The following is an 8,430-nucleotide window of genomic DNA, read 5'->3' on the forward strand; positions in this document are numbered from 1 at the left end:
GCCTGTCCCAGCTCCCATTGCTTGTGTACCCCATTTTTGCACTGGAGCTCAGACATGAATTCCCTGTTAAGCCAAGCTCATCTCTTGATAGGCCTGCTTGTTTCCCTGAGTAATTACTGGCATCTGAATTGCTTCTCAGTAATATCCTGCGGACCTAGCAAGCATGAAGAGGTGAGCTATCCACATGAACAAAAGTGTGGAAAAGCAGGGGACCAATAGGACTTAACTGAAGAAAGAACATGGGAGAAAGTTCATACAGTTGACACAGTGAACAGAATCTTGAATTTGAGATACGGACCAAGCCTGAGATGGGTGAGAAGGCTGGTAGGAAGGGCAAAAACAAACTTAGATGAGAGACCAGCTAGACAAGAAGACCAGAATGAAGTACAACACAGAAGCTGGAAAACTTCAGAAGACAGAGCAGGAGTCAGTGAAAATGCAGAACAGAGAGGACAGATCCTAGCCATGATAAGAGAACTGGATGTGAAGCTGAGGATAGTGGACAGAAGCCTGAGAGCAGCAGACAGGACTGTGATTAGCTGGACAGAATTCAAACAGTGAAAGAATACCGGGATAAACAATTTATTAGTTAGAATCTCCCAGAGCACAGCAGTTCTGGATCTCAGAAAAAAAGCCCTTTAGCAAAAAACACGCTGTTTACATGGTAAAAATAGGACTGTGATATAAAATTTCAGAATAGGGCAAAAAAGATTGAGATAGGAAGATATTTAAGTAGATATTACAGAAGGAATAAACAGAAAAATCTGCACCCACTGGAACAGGCTTATTCCCAGAGCCTGGAATAGAACCCAAGATTCCAGAGTTTCATCACTACTTTTAAACCCTTTAAAAACTCAGAAAAACATTCTCCAACCATATAATTTGGACAACAGATGAATTACAAATTGCTGCTATCCACTCTCTGCTAGCTCAAGAGGCAGAAGTCTTATGGCAAAATACACAAATTTCAGCCTTTCTAAAGTCATATGCTCTAATGCGATCCCGCATGATAGAAGGTTTCCTCCTGTCCATTAGGGTCACTCTTTTTTTAATCTAGCATGATGACCATTTTGTTTATGTGTGATGAACTGATTTTTTTTCAACAGATGAGTACAAAAAACGTAACCCTCATTTAGAAAAAGTTACAGTCATATCACAAAAATTAAAGATTATTTGATCTTATTCTCTGTGCCCTTGTGAACAAGGTACTCTTGATATATTACTGAACAAGATATTAAAAAAAAATTTAAATAACTACACTATATAAGGACCTTGCCATATGCACTGCAAATATTGGCAAGTGTGTTGTTAATAAGCTAGGTATTGAAGGAAAAGAGAGGAAATTAATATTGTGCCAGAGAACTTGATTTTCTTCTTGTTCCTTGCAAGTAAATCACCTTAAAAAAAAAAACCAAAAAACCAAACACCAACAAACACACAAACCACACTATCAATGGGCAATCCACTCTTCAAAATTTTGGGACTTCGGGGTTAATGTTGCAGCAGATCTAAGTATTTATACATGCAGTCTAAATCAACAGACACCACAGTACAAATCAAGCTGTGATGTCTTTTCTAGCATATGCATTCATGGATACCTGTTAAGGGATCTATAAAAAAATAACAAAAAAAGCGCCAGGTTATTGTTAGTAAATTACATTGGGAGACAGACTTTTATGAGAAAACATTTTAGAACATGCAAATCATTAAAACTGATAGATTATTTTGAAAAATCATATCATAAAGGCTCTAAATTGGATATTCAACACAAAGGGACACATAACACATCTCCAGAGATTTCTGTGAAAATATTACTAGTGAAACATGCAGGCACTAGAGACTGAAGGTAATGAAACAGCAAAAGAGGAAATTAAGAAGGTACAGTATGAACAGCACATAACAAATAGTAAGGCCCCACATTATTTGATTATCAAGAGAAAAGATTCAATATTGCTCACTGAACACAGTCTATGCCATTCTATGATATATACTGAAAGAAACATTGTAGGGAAAAGTATAACATTTAACCATAAATTTAGAGGCCAAATTAGAGTTCTTTCAAGAGTCCTTAATTCTAGCATTATCATGATATACAAGAGCTTAATCTCGCAACTTCAAAGTTCTTTGAAGATAGTTTTTGTTGCTTAATAACAAAACAGAGGTGCTATTTCCCTAAAAAACAAAAACATCACTTCATTTGCAGATTATATTCATCATATAAGAGATACATATTAATGCAATCATACATAGCATACATCATCTGCATTTGTTTTCCTTATTGTATTAGAAGTATATTCTATGACCAAACAGCCAGCTTTTGAAAGAGTCCAGAAAAAAACTGTCACATTTTGCTTTGACACTAGCTCCCCCTCCAGACCAAGCCTAAGATTATAGTAATTACTTTTTATTTTAAATTCTGACTCAAACAAGATTTAAATACTCATCCAAATCTTCTTCATTTTTATCCCCTTAAATGTCAATGAACAGACTGATCAGATAATGTAAACGTAGAATTATCGTTTATTATTTTTTACTGTACATAAATTCCCACACTGGGAAAAATCATTGGGTTTAGAACACATCTGACAGAGAAAGCAGCTGTACAGCTACAGACAAGAATGGACCAAAAAAAAACCCAGTTTTTCAGATTAATCTTATGAATAGTCTGCAGTATTTGTAATACATAAACATTCATTGTACAATCAAGGCCCTTTTTGCAGTCCCAATAAAGTGATCGTAAACCAGAAATGCCAAAACAAAAGGGAGCCCCTCTGGGGTTTAGTACTATCCTTACCAATTTGCTTAAGGTGAATTAGGTCCATTTCTGCTCCAGCAAGTACAGTTAAAATTTTTTTCTTGTTCTAATATTAGCTAGAATCTCTTTTCGGTTGCACAGCTAATGAAACTGCCAAAATTTTAAACAAATGAAGACACAGGAGTAAAAGAGAAAGAAAGCTACAACTTCCAATCTGACCCTCTGTATTTCCCAGTTGTCTGATGTCCTGGCAGCTACATCACTAAAAGAGCGAATTTGCATGATTTAACATTCCAGGTTGATTCCTACACCTCCCTCATTACTGAACTGCTTGCTCAGAAAAGATGAATAATTAATTATACTTTCAACACTGAAAAAAGGTTGTCTCATTAGGTGGTGTTGGGAAATACGCAAACTTTGCAATACGCTAGTTGGCCAGTTTAAGGTACATATACGTACGAAATCCTAACAAGTACCAGTAAATTTGGCAGTAAGCGTACCTGTAATAAGCAGAGAAACAGACACTACTGGAAATACATCAAAGCATAGTCATCAACTCCTAATAACTAGCTTGTGTTAATTATGGAAGGAATTTTAACAGAGCCTTCTGTAAAACCACCCCAAGCAGCAGCAGCAGCAGAGGCAATATTGGCCACTTACTTGCTTCTACCGTTCAGACTTTTCTAAAGTTTATCACAATTTCCAGTGGAGAATGAGTTAGGAAAAGAAGATTAATACTGTAAAACCAAAAAACCTTTACATGCTTAAACACTCTTTCTGAAGTATTTACTCCATTAGCTTTCAGTTAATACCCAGACACTAAAACACTGAATTTTGGGGTAGAGGGAGTAGGTGTGCATATGCGTGCAGAACCGTACACGTGTATACTGAAACACACACGTTTCAGCTGACCTGTATGTTTCAGCACATACACGCACACACCCAAAAAAGGCGCAAGATCACTGACAGTGTCCTGAATACACAGTTGTTTTCCACATCCACGTACGCACAGTGTGTGGATCACAGCGTGCCATGTGTGTGTGCACTGAGGGCACAGGGACAGTGGGTTCCACCCTGAGGAACCTGCAGTCTTTCAACAAGCAATTTTTCAGCTGATGTCTATGCCCATAGGCTTTTTGGTACAACTCGTACCACAGCATTATAGTCTCTACCTGTTCTTGTACCCCCCAATCGTGAGCTGCTGGAGGCAGAGGGTCACAGCCTGGTCTTTGGCGAGCATCTGGAACACAGTGGGTACACACTCGCACACACGTGTGAAAGATTTGAGCAGACATTAAGCACAAAACTCGACTAGAGGAGGAACCACCAGAGCCTTACTAGTACCGGAATCCAAGAGTAAGGCTGTTAAATGCGCCGAAATATGGTAAAGGTCGCCGTGGGAAATGTCCCGGGCAACAACCGATGGCTCTGCACCCTTGTAAGACAAGCACTTCCTCGAGCTACCAGGCGGCCCTGGAGCACAAGGTCCGCCCGTGAAGCCAACGCTACCCCTGCGCTTCCCTCAGCCAGAACCAGGCGTCCCCTCGGGCGGCCGCACTTCCCGGGACGAGGAAAGTTGGCGGCCACCCCCCGCCCCCCGCGGCCGCGGCGCACGGGACGGCAGCAGCCGCGCTCCCCACCGCGGGAACCCCGCCGCCCGCCCCTCTCCGCGGGGCAACGCCGCCGCCCGCAGCTCGCACGCACTTCCCTCCCTCCCGGGCCCGGCCCGGCCCCGCTGCCGACCGGGGATGCCCCAGCCGCCCGCCGAGCCCCGGCCTCCCCGGCCCCCCGCCGGGCGCAGGGCCCCCGCCGCGCTCTCCGGCGGGCTTCAGGCCCCACCGGCGCCCCTCAGGTGAGGGAGCGCGCGGGGAGCCCGGCACAGGGCGGGAGACCGGCCCCCGCCCCGCCACCGCCACCGCCACCCCGGCGGCGCCGGTTGCCGAGCAGCGCCGGAGTCGCAACAGCGGCGGCGCCAGGCCCGGGGGAGGGATGGGGAGCGCTGGCCGGAGCAGCCCGGTGGCGGCTCGGTACCCGCTTCCCCGCCGCCGCGGCTCCCGCTCAGCCCCCGCATCCCCTTACCCGAGTGCCGGCGCCGCTGGCGGGGCCCGCGCTGCCGTCGCCGAGGGTGCCGGGCGCGGGGAGACGCCGGGGAGAGCGGAGGGAGGGGGAGGGGAGGGCGGGGGAAAGGGGGGGTGCCGGAGCGGGGAAGGGGGGGGACGGACGGGCGGACACACGCCGCCGTGAGGAGACGGAAGCAGGAACCCGCCGCCGCTTCGCGGAGGAGCCGCCGCCGCTTCGCGGACTGAGGAGACGGAGCGCGAGACGCGGGCAGCGCGCGCGCCGAGGGCGGGGAGCGCCGCGCCAGCAGCTGACAGCGGGGAGCGGCGCGCGGCGGGCAGCGCGCGCCCGCACCAACCGCCGAGGGCGCGCGCGCGGCCCCGCCAGCGCAGGAGGAAGAGCCGCCGCCGCGGGCGCGCGCCGGCCGGGGGCAGGCGGCCTATGAGGGCGCGAGACGGGCTCGCGGCGCTGCCGGGGCGCTCTCGTCATCCAGCGCCGGGGCGCGCGGCGCGCATGCGCGGCGGGGGACGTGCCCACCCCCGCAGCCCCCCCCGCGCGCTGCCCGCACCCCGGCGGCCGGGCCGGGCGGGGCGGGGGGCGGCGCCCCCCGGTGTCCCCCGGTGTCCCCCGGTGTCCGCCACCCGCCGCCAGCCCACACCCTGCCGGGCGCGGGGCGGCGGCGTCCGCGGGGAGCAGCGGTGGGAGGGGCGGTGGAGCCGGTTGCCCCCCCCCCCCGGGACACCCCCTCCGGCCGGGTCCGCTGCAGCTACCGGGCAGCGGTGCCGTGTCGGCGGGCGCGCTCGGCCGTAGCCGCCGGTCGGCGCCCGGCGGGTGCTGCTGCCCGCACCGGGCAGGTCCCCGCCTGCAGCGCTATTGCATCGTGCCCGAGGAAGAAGCTCAGTATGGTTGGTTTGATTTTTTTTTTTTTTTTAAAAAAGATAATGATTCCTACAGAGGACAGAAATCTCGCAAGATTTTGCATTAACAGACTCAAAGAAGCGCTCCGTGTCCGCGGGGTGAGGGCAGGACTTGGGGCAGGCCTGACTGAGCACCCCTGGCTCCCCTGGCTGCTGCTGGAGCACGTAGGACTTGTTCTGCGCCTGTGGCTCATCAAAACGCCTCCCGAAAATGCACATAAATGCAGGTGAACTCGGGAAGGTGCAGAATTTCAGGGCATTTAGCGTAACTGTAATTTCCGAAGCGCTCACATGGGAAAGCTATACACATTTTCAAAGTTTATGACGTGCACTGGGAATGTTTCGGTGTTCTTGGTAGATGAAACGGCGGAGATGAAGCGGTAGCACACAGAGTGGGAATCGCAGGAGGAGTGTGTTTCAGTACGCTATGATTTGTGTGAAAGCCAGAGCTGGTAGGGGTGGATTTTTTGTAACTATCGCATCCTTCTTACACCCCCTCCCAAGCTCAGAAGAGCTGTCCTGCTTCTCAGTGGGTCTGTCATGTATTTGTTCACACTTGTCTTCTCCAGCTTGTTCCACAAGCCCTCTTCCTTTTTTTTTTTTTTTTTTTTTGTCCCAGAACTAGTAAACATTTGCAAATGTGCTCATACGGTCCATGGAAGTGTCTCTTGCTTTTTCTCTCTTTACTTTGTACGTTATGGGTCAGCTGCCTGCTAACATGGAGCCTTGGGCACGCTGCCGCAAGCATAGGCTGCGGGGCAGAAGAAGGAATTCTAATATTCTGTGCCCACAGCAACCTTCCAGAGAGCTGGAAACGCAAAAATAATGACTATATCTGTTTTCCCTAAGCTTTTAATTCCTAACTGACAACACTAGAGATTAGTTTAGAAATTGAAATTGTAAGCACATTGCCAACAGTTGTCAAATACTGAGTTGCTGCTCCTAACCCCTATTACTGTGATAGTTGTTATTATTGGAGTTACTAAAAATTGTATTGTGATCATGTCTGCAAAATTAGTAAAGGGTTTGGATTCCAAAACCCACTGAGTTAGGTACAGTGTTTACACAGGTAAAAGAACAAAGCAGTTGTTTTCAAAAGAGCTTAGAGATTTTTTCCATTTATGATATATATCCACTAGTGAACTGTTGCTAAGGCATGCATAAGAGAGACGTAAGAAACACTAACTTATAATTAATAACCTTAAACTTGCTATCCTACCATCCCTTCATAGGAAAAAAACCCCACCCCAAACCCAAAAAGCAGTGCCACAAATCAAAACCATCTGAAAAGTCTACATACATGCGAAAAAGGCTAAAAGTGAACGCAGTTCAGGGAAGGGAAGGAAGCCCCCCTCCCTGGAAGGGTTCAAGGCCAGGTTGGACGGGGCTTTGGGCAACCTGGGCTAGTGGAAGGTGTCCCTGCCCATGGCAGGGGCGTGGAACTAGATGGTCTTTGAGGTCCCTTCCAACACAAACCATTCCGTGATTTTAAGCTGCATCAAGATGATCCAGAAACTAAGGCACAGCTTTCCAAGTGACGCATTTAACTGCACGTTGCCTCTGCTTGGAGGTTCACACCTAAAGAATGATTCTGAAAGAAAATAAAATCGTCCAGGGAGACATCTGAAAACTGAAGAGCTGCTTCTGATAGGTCCTTGCTCTCTAGTGGTAAAATACTGTTTTATAGACATAAATCTGCCTACCAACCCACAAAATATTTGGGTACTTTCAATGCAAGCAGTTCTGAGATACAGCGTCTGCAAACTGGACAAAAATCGGGGCTAAAATAAGTGGGCTATTTCATTAATAAGCTTGTGGTGATTTCAATTGTACCTAGTATGGTGTGAAATTAAATGCATTTCAAGTGATTGCTTAATGCAATGAGGATATTACTGCTGATGTATTTGCTTTCAAGTCCATGGTATTCTGTGCTATAGGCATATTATCTTAAATCAATAAAAACAATGTAGTACTAGGATTGACCCAGTATCCACTGGAGATACTGGTGGATGAGATATGATCAATTGTACATTTAAGAGTTTTTTGTATTTCCATTCTAGTTCTAACCATGCTATAGCAGCTACTGCTGTCAAGCCTCATTTTTATTTTGAGGAATTGGTGACCTGAGCAGTGCTAAGCCATGACATAATGGGAGAAGGAAAATTTAATGACTAGTGAGAGAGATGAAAAGCTACTGAGGGAAGCGCTCTTACAGAGCGCTAACTTTTTACAAATGCTAAATGCAGCAAGCACATATGTTTAGAATTACATTTCCCAAACCAGACTACAGGGCCACTAGCTATTTTTTTTTTTTCCACCACAAAAAGCTCATTTTTAAGTGTAGAACTTCACTTGTGCCTCCAACAACAACTCCTTCATCAGGTGACCAAGGATCAGAGCCTTGGTTTGTGGATGCTCTGAAACCCTCGAGAAGGGAAATTTACACTAGAACATGGGACACTCTTTCACTCCTATGATTAGGAAACAAATTATGTTAAACAGTCCTGCAGTTTTAAGGTGGAGCCTTCTAGTTGCCCACTGTATGTTTTCCAGGGCTTAATCTCACAACCCTAATGAATTGCTTTGAACTGATATAGACACAAAATCTGCTGGAGTCAGGTAATTCTTTCCACTTGGCAAGAAGGTGGTAGCACTTTTACATAGCAGGTGGAATCTCAGCAGGGCAACTCTAGTTTCACT

The 8,430-nt window shown here is 47.2% G+C and overlaps 1 protein-coding gene across 1 annotated transcript in view; it reads right to left on the reverse strand.

Moving 5' to 3' along the window:
• FUT8 (fucosyltransferase 8) overlaps positions 1 to 5,156 on the reverse strand; it is a 131,491-nt gene extending 126,335 nt beyond the window's left edge. The window contains exon 1 of the mRNA XM_074909424.1: positions 4,835 to 5,156. The gene's annotated coding sequence lies outside the window, so the exon portion shown is untranslated. The remainder of the gene's footprint in view (positions 1 to 4,834) is intronic.
• Between the last annotated feature and the right edge of the window lie 3,274 nt (positions 5,157 to 8,430).

The sequence above is a fragment of the Athene noctua genome, chromosome 6 (genome assembly GCF_965140245.1).
Source record: "Athene noctua chromosome 6, bAthNoc1.hap1.1, whole genome shotgun sequence".
NCBI lineage: Eukaryota > Metazoa > Chordata > Aves > Strigiformes > Strigidae > Athene > Athene noctua.